The sequence below is a fragment of the Micromys minutus genome (assembly GCF_963924665.1).
Source record: "Micromys minutus genome assembly, chromosome: 17".
Classification (NCBI taxonomy): Eukaryota; Metazoa; Chordata; class Mammalia; order Rodentia; family Muridae; genus Micromys; species Micromys minutus.
The window spans coordinates 12,277,338-12,291,597 of NC_137952.1; positions in this window are offsets into that span (position 1 = coordinate 12,277,338).

The following is a 14,260-nucleotide window of genomic DNA, read 5'->3' on the forward strand; positions in this document are numbered from 1 at the left end:
CTGCTGAGTCACTGTTCCTCCTGTCAGCTGCCATCCTGAACTGCTGTGTGAGAGTGTCACATTTAATGGCTGGGATGGTGTGTCTGGCTTAGAGTTGGATTATTGTTTGGTTGATTGGTCTTTTCATTTTTTGCCCCAGTGTCAGGTATTTTGATTGGCGCTCCTGTTTGTGCTGTAAAGTGGTGTACCTATGCGTGGCCCCGTGCTGAACTCAGAAACCAGACAAACCTGACACAACATCACTGGCAAATCAACACACTGAATACAGACTGGGAGGATAGGCTGTAACTCAGTAGGAATACTTGCCTGCATATGCAAGGTAGATGCTGGATCCAAACCCCAGTGGCAGTTGGGTGGAGCATTCAATGTGAGTGAGGTATCTATGAAAACATAAACAGTTGGTTATAAAAACAAAGGTCCTGTGTGAAGCCATTGGTCGTAGCTAGTGTGTGGGAGAACAGGTGCCTCTGTCCTTTATTTCCATAAATTCAGATCAACAGGGCTTTGAGAAGCAATCCCACATTAGCATCAGGGCACTTGGTGTGGGATCTAACCTTGGCTAGTTCATGATCTCAGACAAGTTGTTTAGTCCTGTGCTCATGGGTGTGTAGGTGTGCACTGCAGGCAAGAAGCAACGTTTTTGTTTCTATTTTGTGTGCAATGTCTGTGAGCACTTGTGTGTGTGCGTGTGTATGTGTGTTGCGTGTGTGTTGGGGTGTGGGTGTATGTACTCATGCCTTTACATGAGGAGGATGGAGCAGGATATTTTACCCTATTTTTCTTCCCTTTACTTTTTTTTAAGATATGGCCCTTCATGGACTCCAAAACTCAACATTTCCTAAGGTGGACCAGCAAGCTCCCAGGATCCTTGTGGCTCTGCCTCCCAAGGCTGGTGGGACAGGGAAGAGCAGCGATGCCTTGCATTCTATATAGGTGCTGGGGATTTGAACTCTGGTCCTTATGTACTGAGCCAATGTTCCAGCTTACTTTTCAAGATGAGATCACTCACGGGCCTGAATCTCTAAATAAGCCCCAGGCATCTGTTTCTGCTTCCCCAGCGCTGGGATTGTATGCATGTGCCTCCACACTTGGCTTCTTCAAACATGGTTCTGGGCAGCTGGAGAGATGGCTCAGTGATTAAGAGCACGGACTGTTCTTCCAGAGGTCCTGAGTTCAATTCCCAGCAACTATATGGTAGTTTACAACCATCTGTAACAGGGTCTGATACCTTCTTCTGGTGTGTCTGAAGAGAGCGACAGTGTACTCGCATTTAATTAATTAATTACATTTAAAACATGTTTCTGGGGATTGAACTCAGGTCCTCATGCTTCCAAGGTGAGCACTTCACTGACTGAGCCATATTGCTTTAATCTAAACTTCCATTTAATCGGAGCTCAAAACATCTATATTAGTTATAAAAGAATTCTCAATGTTTATTTCCCTCACACAAAATGTCTCAGACACAAAAGGTTCCAGGGTAGTTAGGCAATTCTGCCATCCATCTCTTAGACCAGGGTCAGATTACATGCTCACAACTGCATGCCAACCACTGGGAATATAGTCAAAGGCACAAAGGCCCAGTCGTTTGCAGAGCCCAACCTGTAAACTGCATACTTCATTGCTGCTTACATCCCTTCCCACTGGCCAGAATGCAGGAAACTGGGACACATATTCACTGGCTAATCATGTGTTAGCAAAACTGAAACATTTTGTTGTAAAAAAAAAAATATATTGTTAGTCAGCTGGCAACATCAGCCACATTGACCTGCTGGAACTATTGTGAGCGCTAATGGGGAAAATACTTAAGAGAATCAGTTGTGAGTAATCTCAGTTACAAGGATTTTCATTGCTCTTTATCCTATGTGGGTTTTTATAGGCTATTTCTGCCCTTTAGAAAATCTAACCAGTTCTGCCATAGGATATTACATCTTGTTTATCATTGTAGGGAACACTCTAGTTAAGACTCTGCCTCTGGCCACTGCATACATGGCTACAAAGTTACATTGTAATGAACTATCTATGTGCTGACCCAAACTTGGTCCCACCCACACATTTTCCTTTCAGAGAAGATTGTAACAAAACTCCTACTAGGCACTCATATTGCTCCTACTAGGACCCGGCTCCAGGGGTGTTCCAGTAGTAACCTACTTAATTATGAGTCTAATGATCTTCACCTCCCAAAGCCATGTGGGTAATTAGTGATGAAGTCAGAATTTAGACAAGGCTGAAGCCCTGGAGATAAAATCACAACTCTTACATTGTTCTTCCTGCAGCAAAGTAGGCAGGCAGCCCTCAGTTGAGCTTCCGTGTACTTAGAATATTCCTAACACATTGTGCGGTCTCCTGCCCACCTAGGACCTAGCTTTGTAGGAAGCCATGTTTTGTGATCACAACGGAGTAAGATCACAGGATGATGGCACTGAAAGAAAGCATGAAAAGTGGCAGTGGATGTATTTGTGAGAGCCAGTGGGGTTGCGGGACCTACGCCACACATCACACATAAGAGGGGGACATAAGAGGAGCCAGGAAAGACAGCTGGAGATCACAGCCTTGCTGAGCAAGAGGATGAAAGAAAAGCTCTTTAGCAAAGAGCAGGGGGTGACTGGGACCTCTACGGTGGGATGATGACTTTTCCCTGAGAAAACATGTTCAGGTAAAGACTCCATTTCTACCAGGTAAGAGGATCTGATGACCCACTTCTCCAAAGCTCCTGCTCCAGAACGTCTGACATAAACAGATTCAATTCTGAGACTTTGTGACATGAAGCAATCATCTCCTAATTGAGCCAAATGTCAAAAGCAGTTAGTTGCCTCATGAAAACAAAGGTCAATTATAATGGTTTAAAAAAAAATGATGTCTACAGACACAAATGGGTCAGAGATCATCTGTATGTGAATGACTGGATACATACAAAGACAGCAAGCAAACATTTATCCAAAAACCAAGATCAAAGGTGAACAGGAGTTTACTGGCTTGTACTGCTTTGGTTTGCTCTTTTTGCAATCTTAGGATTATATCAAAGTAAAATGCATCCCCTAAAATGTAACTATATTCCTTGAGGCATTCATTTGCCAGCATTTTCTCAGACAATACCTGAATGATAAAATATCTGACAACTGACTAAGAAGCGGAACGGGGCCCAAAGAATGCCATATATAGGTTAGGGTTTCTAGATGAAGACAGGAAGTGAAGAAAGTGGAACTCCAGCTTTACACACGTCTGAACTTGTACCTGAAACGTTTTCACAGAAACAAGTCGACAGATAAAGAGAGAACTTTAAAAAGCAGGAAGGAATAAACACAGATAGCCAGGTGAGCGATTCTGAGAAACGGCTGTAAGATTCCCTTAAACTGTCTATGTATTATGAGATTCCACCTGTTAACACTTATAAAACTCCAAAGCCCCCTGACAGTGAGCACTTAAGCTTATCCCTTATTATTTTCCTGAGGAAAGCACTCACTTGACAATGAACACGTGCTTCTGGCTTTTTCATTACTATATAATCAGTCATGTGTTTAGTAAATATCAGCTACTGTCCTAACACGGCCTGATTTTATCCACCTTTGGTGGTGTTTAGAACATGCCCCTATCTTGCTTCAGGCTCACACTGTTAGGCTGAGAGAGTACCCTGTTTGTCGTTCTGTGGACAGAAACCCAGACCCCAAGTCTTGACTCATGGAGTTGATCGTGTAGAAGAAAGGTACTCTGCCTCGTACCAACACATACTTCTCAGACATGTGCTCCTGTTATCGGAGTGTCTGCGGTATCAGTCAGTCATGGAGTAAACCCTGATGAAGTATCTCGATTTTCAAAGAAGACTAAGGCCACTGCCATCCACCACAAACACAAGCTGCCTGTACTTAACACAAGCCACAGTCATCAGAGAAAAAGGAGCTGCAGTTAAGAATGTGCCTCTATGAGATCCAGCTGTAAGTCATTTTCTCAATTAGTGAGCATGGGGCAGGGCCCAGCCCATTGTAAATGGTGTCATCCTTGGACTGGTTGTCCTGGGTTCTATAAGAAAGCATGCTGAGGAAGCCATGAGGAACAAGCCAGTAAACAGCACCCCTCCATGACCTCTGGACCAGCTCCTGCCTCCAGGTTCCTGCCCTGTGTGAGTTCTTGTTCTGACTTCATTTGGTGATGAACAGCAATGTGGAATATAAACCCTTTCCTTCCTAACTTGCTTTTTGGTCATGGCGTTTCATCGGAGTAATAGAAACCCTAACAAAGACAGTGCCCAAAATACCATACACTGAATCCCCTAGAGAACATCAAGGTTAGAAACATGACTCAGCAGTGTGGATCTCGGAGTACAGGATCTGGGAATTCAGCAAAACACGTGGTCAAAAACCTTGCTTTGGAAAGACAAGCAAAGAGAAAGTATGTGCTTAGTTACCAGCAAAAGCAGGTTATATCCCGTGAGTGTGTGTGTGCGCGTGTGTCTGTGTGTCTGTGTGCTGCCTCTCTCCAACACACCAACATGATAGTCTCATGACAAACATCTAAAAATATACGTAACTATCAGAAAATGATATATACCATTTAAAAATGATAGTCTGTCAGCCCACAAGTTGTAGGACCAAAGCCCAGTTATTCTTTGCTTCTCTTTCAAGATGCATACTTTAAAATATAGAAACAGGAAAAAAGCGGAAGAAGAAGAGGAAGGAAAATTACGAGTTGAAGAGCCCTCTACCCTGTGCTAGATGGCTCAACTTCCACTCCCAGCCATTTCGCCGACCTTTGCATCTGTGAATGGCTACGTGCAGGAAATGATGGACAGCAACAGCATCGGTGCAGCAAACGCTGTGCACACGCTCCTTTCCTCCAGAGCACTAGATGTTTATGAGCAGAGAGCGAGGCAGACTAATACATACCTTAAGTGCGGACTTTGGAGGAAACAGAAATGATGATAGAAACTAGTCAGCTCTAGTCTGAGACAAGCACTGGGTACTAGGAGGATCATGGTGTATCAAAGCAGAGCCCAGGGAGTGGACAAAAACATGGGGCTTGAGATGGCTTCCCGAGAAGCACAGCTCTCCAGGGGCAGAGGAAGGCCTGGAGCCCACACTGCTCTACAGGGAAAGTGGTTTCTGCCTGTGAATAGGCACAATGGGACAACACCCTCTTAGAGTAACAGTTGTCTAGGAAATAACACAACTAAAGACTGTACCGCATTCCATCACAACCGCATCTAAGGAGTTTCAGCTGGTTAGAACCACGACTCGGAATGACCCGTTTGCCAAAACCTCACATCTAACTGAAACTTGTTTCCCAGTCAATGAGCCGTGACACCTTTTTTGACTAACGTACATCCCTGTGGACGCCTCCCTTGCTAGGCACAGTGCTAGGGTGTTGTTTCATTTTGGTTTGCTCTGCTTTGTCTTGAGGTACTGGGGATGGAACCCAAGGTCTGGTGAATCTAAGTGAGCACTCCATTACTGACTAGTATCTCCATCCCTCTCCTTTCTGGTTTTTAAATCCTTAATTTGTGGCAATTAAGGGTTTTTGTTGTTCTTCTTCTTTTTCTTATTCAACAAAAACCTTAGCTTTTTTTCCAAGTGCTGCGGCTCCTCTGTGTATAGTGGTAAGGTAAAGGTAAGGTAAGGGATAATTCCACGTTATTCCTTTAGAAGCTAAAGGTCACTCCGGCCCCAGAAAGCCTTATAAAACCAACAGAAGTCTGGAGAGATAAGCCAGCATTTCCTAGTGTCAGTATAGAGGGAAATCAACTGCAAGGAAGTGAATACAGAGCAGTGGTCCTGTCACTCCTGGAGTTGCAGCTGCTGCTCCTGGGATGCACCACACCCCAGCACCTTGGAGTCACTGTTTACAACAGCAGTGGGAAGACAGGAAAACCTGGCTTGCTAAAACTGTCAGCACAGTTCTTCCCATGGAGCCCACGTCAATCTGCCAGTGGCATTGCTGGGCTCTGCCATTTTTTTCTAACAGACTGCACTACTGTCGCCATGAAAACTGCCAGTTCATTTTATTTCGTTTCCAGTGTATCTACAATCTTCAGCTGCCCTACCTGGAGTTCATCTCCTGGTCACTGATACATCCAGCATTTGGAAGACCAACTACCCCAATTTGCCTGGAGCCAAGTGGTTTCTTGAGACATGAGACTTTCATTATTAAAATAGAAATATTTGGTTTTTCTTTTCTTCTTCCTTCCTTCCTTTCTGTTTTCTTTCTCTTTTTTTCTTTCTTTCTTTCTCTCCCCAACCCCAAAACAGAGTTTTTCTGTGTAACTTTAGCTGTCCTGAAACTCACTCTGCAGTCCAGGCTTGCCTTGAACTCAGACACCTGCCTGCCTCTGCCTTCCTAGTGCTAGGATTAAAGGCCTGCACCATGGCCACCCAGCTGGACATTTGCTCATTCTAGTACCAGAACTGCAAAACCTGTCACTGGCTTCTGCCTTGGAATTCAAGATAGGCATGGCACCTGCACTGCTGGCTCATGCCTGTGATCTAGCACTCAGGGGGCAGAGGCAGGGGGATATTGAGTTTAAGGTTACATGGAAAGACCTTGTTTTTTAAAATGGTAGGGAAGCAAAGCACCTTCTATTACAATACATAGTGACAGCAAATTTGTTCTTTGCTTTCGGTATTCTGCTTAGCTTTGGAAAACACTTGGATCTCACTGTGCAGAACTATGCATCCTTACACGGCCACAGTGCCTTGCCTGAGTCTTTTCACGTCTTCCCACAGATATGTCGTCTTCAATCCAAGCCTGACCATGTCACTAAGCCCCACTTACCACAATCTTAAAAATATGCTGCTATATCATGCTGACTGCTAAAAGGGGAGTGGTGTTTTCAAATAATTTTTTAGAGACAGAGAAAAACCTTTAGAGTAGAAAGGCCTTAATCTCACCAAAAAGATTTCTTTTAAGAATCAAAAATGGAGCCAGGCCCTGTAACTAATTTTTTTCAAAACCTATTTTTAATGAAGGACCTTAAATGCTTTAACCTTCCTTTTAGCCCACCACCCACCAGAGGTAGTGGAAGAGAAAGAATGCTGGGGAAGTGGACCTGTTTAGAAATGGTTCTTTGGAGCAACTCCCATCTGTATTGTCAGGAAATCAGAGGTTCAGTTCACAGGTCAACAACGGCAGCTTGATTCACTAGAAAACACCTCGTGGAAATGTCAGCAGCCCAGTTCTGTAGAGTCAGGTCAGCAGCAGCAGTGGTGGCATGACCTAGCAGAAACAGCCAGCCCTCAGCCTCCGCACATGTCAGCAGGAGGGACCAGAGAGGAATGCCAAGAAAAGTTCTCGGCTGTGCCTCTCTCAGTGAAGTAAAGATCAGTGAAGATGAGAGACCAACAAGTCTTGCACAACTAGCTCTAAGCAAGCCAAGCTCAGCTCCATCACTGTCTGTTGAGTCCTATTTATATCCTCTAAACCTTATATGTTCTCCACGGATCTTGCTTCAGCAAGTGTCTTGGCTCAGCATGAACACCCGTCTCAGCTGATATCACTATGCCAATCAACCCAAATCCTCAGAGGCAGCAAGAAACTGCAGCACACCACCAGAAGGTTTTTGTTTGTTTGTATGTTTGTTTGGTGTTTCTCTGTATGGAGTCCCAACAAATGGAGCTCAACTATGCAATATAAGGTGGACCGATATATGTGTGTTGTTAGTAAAGAATCCTTCATCACAAGCTTACTTTAGCAGAACATCCTTTCTCCTGTGTCTGCTTCAGCTAAACATTCCTTCATGAGTCTGCCTTAGCCTTTCATCTGAGTTCACTTCAGCTAAATGTTCCTTCATATGTTTGCCCCAGCAAAAAACATGATCCAACACAACTGACTTTCCAAAGAACCTCAAAGTTTCCACTTCAAGGCATAGTGGTGCACACCTTTAATCCCAGCACTTAGGAGGCAGATGCAGGAAGATCTTTATGAGTTCAAGACCAGCCTGGTCTACAAGGTGAGTTCCAGAACAATCAGGCTTAAAAAAAAAAAAAAAAAAAAAAAAAAAAACAATGGTCCATCTCAAGGCTTATCAGGTAAGGTAAGAGCACATTACTGGCTTAGCCTGACGACCTAAGTTCCATTCCTGGGACCCAGAAGGAAGGAACCAACTCCTACAAGTTGTCCTCTGACCTTCACTCTTGCAATGTAACACATGCACCACCGACCCAGTGCCACAAATGTAAACAAATAATGTAATTAAAATATTTTATTAAAATATAGGACCTGGGGCTTTACTTCAGTGGTAGACTGCTCTTCTAAAAGCCTATATATGCTTACTTTACATAGAAAATGGAGAAAAACAAAAAATAATGTCCAAAATCCCATATCTTAAGACAAATAGAGTATTATCATGTGTAGCACTTAGCTATATATCTTTCTATTTTTATCTATACCTATATTTTCCCTGGATATAGGAGATCTCAAATAAATTGAGATTATATATAAATGTTATATACATGCATATTTTAATAACTTACTCCTTTTATTTTTTCATTTATAATAAATATCTTTCCACAGTGATAAATAATCTTTGTTGATAGACTTGTATCCCATGATTTCATGATAATCCATGGATCTCTAAATTAGATGTTTAGCCTGATAGGTCACCAAAGAACTTCTCCACAGAGAATCTGCTGAAATGGCTCCCCCCCCCCCCGCCCAAAGGGTTACCTTCATTTCATTTTGTTGACTCTCCCACTCAACACCCCCCCAAAATCTTCTATGATTACAATTTTCCACAATAGTTGACAGCATTCCATAAAATATCTAGAAATGGGACTTAACTAAATAACATCGAAAAGAGGATATAGAAAAATCCAGAAGTCCCCTGGCAGTGATTCCTATGCTGTAGACAGAAAACCTTTCCCAAAAGCAAGAACAATGGGGAGAAAGTAAGTCAACTGCTGAACATTGGCAGTGACGTACAAACCAAAGGAAAAACAAAACTTCATAAGAGCTGAGTAAACAACCCAGCAGTCATGAAGGCACAAGAGAAAGCTACCTTTAAGATACGAATAAGAAGCAGGTATGAAAGGGGCTCTCCAGAACTTGAAGGTTACAAGAGGTAATAAAGCAGAAAGACAAAAAAAAAAAAAAATAAAGCAGAAAGACATGAAAAGTCATAAGAAACAAATTCACATATTTTATGCCATGTGGAACCATAGGAATAATATTAACACTTGGGGGAGAGGGTACAAGATGAAACCAAGATGTGAGAGATCTCAAGATCTGCAAATGATTTGTGTTCAGACCTGTGCCTAGTTCCTTTATGTCTACCTGGGTAGCCCCTCATCAATATATGATTTTTATTAGCCAATACCTTCTCTTCTTTGCATAGATAAGTTTGAGTTGAATTTTTTCATTATTTTAACTGCATAAATCTGCCAATACAGAAGTGCCCCAAAGCTGGGCAGTTTACATAACAGATATGTAATCCCAAGATGTGGAATCATTTGATGTATAAAGTTAGACAATGCATTATGCTTGCCTGAAATTCAATAGAGTGTTCTTTTTTAATTTTTAAACTTATTTACTTATATTAGTACACTATAGCTGTCTTCATACACACCAGAAGAGGGCATCAGATCCCATTACAGATTGTTGTGAGCCACCATGTGGTTGCTGGGAATTGAACTCAGAACCTCTGGAAGAGCAGTCAGTGCTCTTAACCATTGAGCCATCTATCCAGCCCCTGAAAATTATTTTAAAGAGAGTATATTCAAGAACCTCAAGGAAGAAATGAAGCAATAGCCATACTTTAAAAATATTATAAAGATAGAAAAGCCATATTAAATTAAGAAAAACCAGATAAAAAAATAAACAATTTAACATCCTGTAAATAAAAGATACAGCTATATGAGGTTTTAAAAAAATGAACTAAATATACAAGCCATCTTCTTTGCATGGTACTGTCAATGAAAACTTTTGCATGACAGAGCCATATCCTAATGTTGTATGGTACTATGACAAATGAACACAGTTCTGATATGCACAGGTTCAGTTAACATGGTACCATACACTCCAGCAAAGACAAAATCAAGGCCAGAATTAGTGAATTTTGTAAGTTATACAAAGCTATACTAAATTAATAACCAAAAATAAGAAGAATAAACAACTTAACATCCTGTAAGTAAAAAAAAATACAGCTATGAAAGGTAAAAATGAGGGCTAAAAAGATGACTCAGTGGTTAAGGGGGTATACTGCTATTACAGAGGGCTTAAATTCAGTTCTTAGCACCTATGCTGGACAGCTTATAACCATCTGCAACTTCAGATCCAGGGCATCCAACACTGTCTTCTGGTCTTCATGGGTACTCATACTCATGCCCACATACACCCAGAAAGATTTACATATAACATAATTAAAATAAAATAAATCTTTTAAAAAATAAAATATGAATGAGAGATTAAGAGAAATGAATATTAGATTAGTGGAGAGGGAATATAACAAATGTATTAGGGTCTCCAGAAGGAAATAATGACATAGAGCTTTTAGATTATAAAGCAAACATTATGCAGAAAGAAGTGTTGAGTTTGGTATGGAAGCTGAGAAAACCTACTTCAGACATAGAAGCTTAAAATAAAAGGTATATTTTCTGAGCATTCAGAGAGGCAGCCAGTTTGGAATTTAAATTGTGTCCCCAAAGGGAAATTGTACAAAATTTTAAAAACATGAGACCACAAAGCAAGGGGGAGCATGGGGGAGCTTCAATGTTATCCAATTATATTTTGACATTATGGGTTAAGCAAGGGAGTACCCATTGGAGACTGAGCTGAATCCAGGGCACCTGGCTTCAAGGTCCTTAATTTGTTTTTTCAGACTTTAGGTCCTAAGCTCAGAGTGATGGGGGGACAAGAGAGTGAGTTAGCTGCATGTATTCCATTGGGAAATAAAAGGCAATTTGATTATATATTTTTATAGCTTATGCACCTTGGTTTAGATAACAATTTCTATATTCCTTACCAGTCGACAGACAATTAAGAAAACATTTGGAGAAGTGGGATAAGTGTTTGTTCTTAGGCCTAGAAACACGAACTTGTTTGACCTTGCCAGCAAGTTGGAGAAGTTGGCCCTGAGATGGCTGGACTCAAACAACTGTGTACAATAGAAGTTGTTCAGCTATAGGAAAGTCTCCAGCTCCCCTAGAGCCTGGGACCTTGAATTTAGTTTCTCCCTATGATTAAATGAAATCTAAAAATGAAATGGTAGTACTTAAAATAATTTATTTTGCTTGTTCCCAACAGAATGATATATTAAAATAAGATCAACCATGACACGGTATAGCAAAGTTGTAGAACAAAAGGATTTAAAGAAGAAAAAATGTAAGCACTAACAAAATGCAAAGATAGTAACATGATTTAAAATATCCTAATGGCAGACCACCCTTCACAGCAGAATACACTCAAAGACCATAGAGGAGTGTCTTCTAGCATTAAAGAAAGAGAGCAACATAAGTTTTTATACCCAGCTAAACAGCACTGCCATAACAAAGCTATTTAAAACCTGATGAGTGCTTAATGAGTGAATAATTTGGGGGGTACTTTAGCAAAAGAATGGGTGGGGGAGAACAAAGAGGAATGCAATAAACAAAAAATTAAGCCTATGAAAAAGACTTCAACGAGACTACTCAGACAGTTTGACGTGTGTCCCCTAAGAACCAGAAACATAGAGCAATATATGTCTAACTCTCAGGAGAACACTAATGCAACTTAGGGAACATAGTAGAGACTATCTGAAACACAACACACCTTCCACACAAAACCGAAGAGCTTGGCCCTAGCAATTCTAGAGGAATTGGCAGTAGTATGAAGGGAACAAGAATCACAGGAATTCAGCAGGGATTCCTTAATGACTCCATGAAAGTGCTAGTGAGAAAGATTCATGCAGGGAATCTGAAATAATCTTATAATAATTCTGGTCAGGAACTTTTCTATCCACAGTTCCTTTCCTTTCTCTTTTTATTTCAAAGAAGGGTTCAGTAAGAACAACTACTAGGCAGACAAAGAGGGTATCAGGAAAGAAAGAAGTATCTTATTATGTTTTCCCTCCCTGGAGTATACATTCTAACCTGCTGAAGGTCCAAAGTGGAAGAAGAGAAAAAAACACAAACATCATAGAGAACTGAATTTAGAACTTCCTGTGACCACTGTTTATTTTATTATCTGTCAGCACTGGCTGACTTCCAGCTTTCATCAAGAAGTAGATAAGGCGCCATCTCCATTGAGGAAGTTTAACAAGAGATAAACATAAAGTTTCTTTTGATACACCAGTTACAAGAATTTCAAATTGTACTAGAAATTGTGGCCAGAGATCTAAAATAAACCAGTAGGCCCCAACCTTGTTTATGAACAGCATCCATGTATCAATGAACCTTGATCAACCTACACCAGAGGAACTTCTCTCTTCCATTTCACATCTCAGTACTCCCAAAAGGGAGGAAATCCTTTTTCCCATAGTTCATTCTTGCTTTCTTTTCCAAGATGAATAATGATGATCTAATCCACCTTAACCTCCCCATGGGGAGTATAATCTGCCTAGTGAGTCACATAAGCAAGTGATGCTTACAGTGAATGTCTTCAATTGGTTAATGAGACCTTTGGTCTTCAGAAAGAGAGAGAGACAGCATCCTTGAGTCTACCCATGTTTAACTTGAATAGTTTCTTTGAATACTACCAGATCTTTGCCACATTCTTTTCTCCAATAAAAACAGTTTGGTGACAATGTGGCTCCTAGTGTGACTTCATCAGAGATGTAATCTGGGTTTTGCTTAATCTTTTGTCAGTTTAAATAAAAAGACATTAGTACCTTCTGATAGCAAGAAAATTTTAGGCATACAGTATTTACATTAAAAATTTAGGGCAAACAATGTGTTTACCAAAGGCATATTATACTCAGGATATGAAATACCTCAAGTTATTTCTCTCATGCACACACTTCAAGCACCAGTTGCATGAAAGAAGATTTCCCCACAAATCAAGAAGTTCTTCAGCAGTCATTAGCTTAGATATCTTACATTCTAAGCCACTTCTGGCACCCCAAGTACCTGTTGGTACAATCAGATACCATGAGATAGGAGCTCTACCCTTAGGCACTGTCCTCTCTTCACATGCCAACTGTGAGTGACAGGTTGCTTTAATCTGTGCTTCTGACCAACTGGATATAAGTTGCTACTACCTCCTCAAGTCTGATTCCTCAAGTCTTATCTGCTGGGAAACCCTTATAGTGCTGATTGGTTAAAAAGATTACAGAAAAGACAAACCAAGGACCAGATGGAAGCGTTGAAAGTATCAAGTTTTGCTCGGCCACTTGAGTAAAGGCTACTCTAGATAACGCAAAGGAGCAGGATTCAGCCACTAAAAGGCAATTTCTATTATAAAATGGTCCTTTATGATGTCAAGCTAGAGAGATGGTGAGTCACTGCTTTGCTGCTATCTAAGTCTGTGCACTTGTGGAAACGTGACTCTTCCTAATCTCTTCTATGACTGCCCCTAACTGCTACCTCCTACGCTCTTCACCTTTCTCTGCCTTCCTTCGGGTCCCTTCCTTAGTTCTCACTTCTCTATAGTGCCTTGAATACTTTTCCATTTCTGATTGAAACGGTCACATAACCAAATGTCAAAGAGTCTCTCTATCATGTCTGAGCTGGCAGAGTAAGAAGTTCCCCAAGATCAAATAGAAGAGAAATGAGCTGGTAGGGCTTTCATGTATTTTTGCTAAGTCATGGTGACTCTGAACCTGAGCTGCAAGCATTACAATTAAAATTCAGCTGTAAAACATGTATTGCAACAGGGTATTGTGAGACATGGTAATGTAGAGTATACCTACAGGCTGAGGCAGTAGGGCAACGGGTTTGAAACCACCCTGGGCTACAGACAGCCCTTGTTTCTAACAAAACAAGCAAACAAGACAGTGCAGAGCAGAGACTGCCCATGACAGGAACCAGAGACACCAGCTTTTAGGAGGAATTGGGGGACTGGGCAGGTTTGTTGATGAACATCAGAAGAATCCACGGTCAGGTACATGAGAAGGACAGGACCTGAGCCCAGGCACCAGCTTTTAAAGTACAAACATTTCCTTGGACTCTTGAGTCCAAGATGACTTGCCAACCTTGAGACTGAGATACAACATTCACAAACCAGCTATTATTTAAATCTAACCCTATTAACTACCTGCTTGAGACAGAAACGTGTTGCCCAAAGATGCTGTATAAACTCTCAGGATCATCGACAAGATGGAGCTGGTATTTATTCTTCAACCTGAAGCTTTGTTGCTAAATGCAAT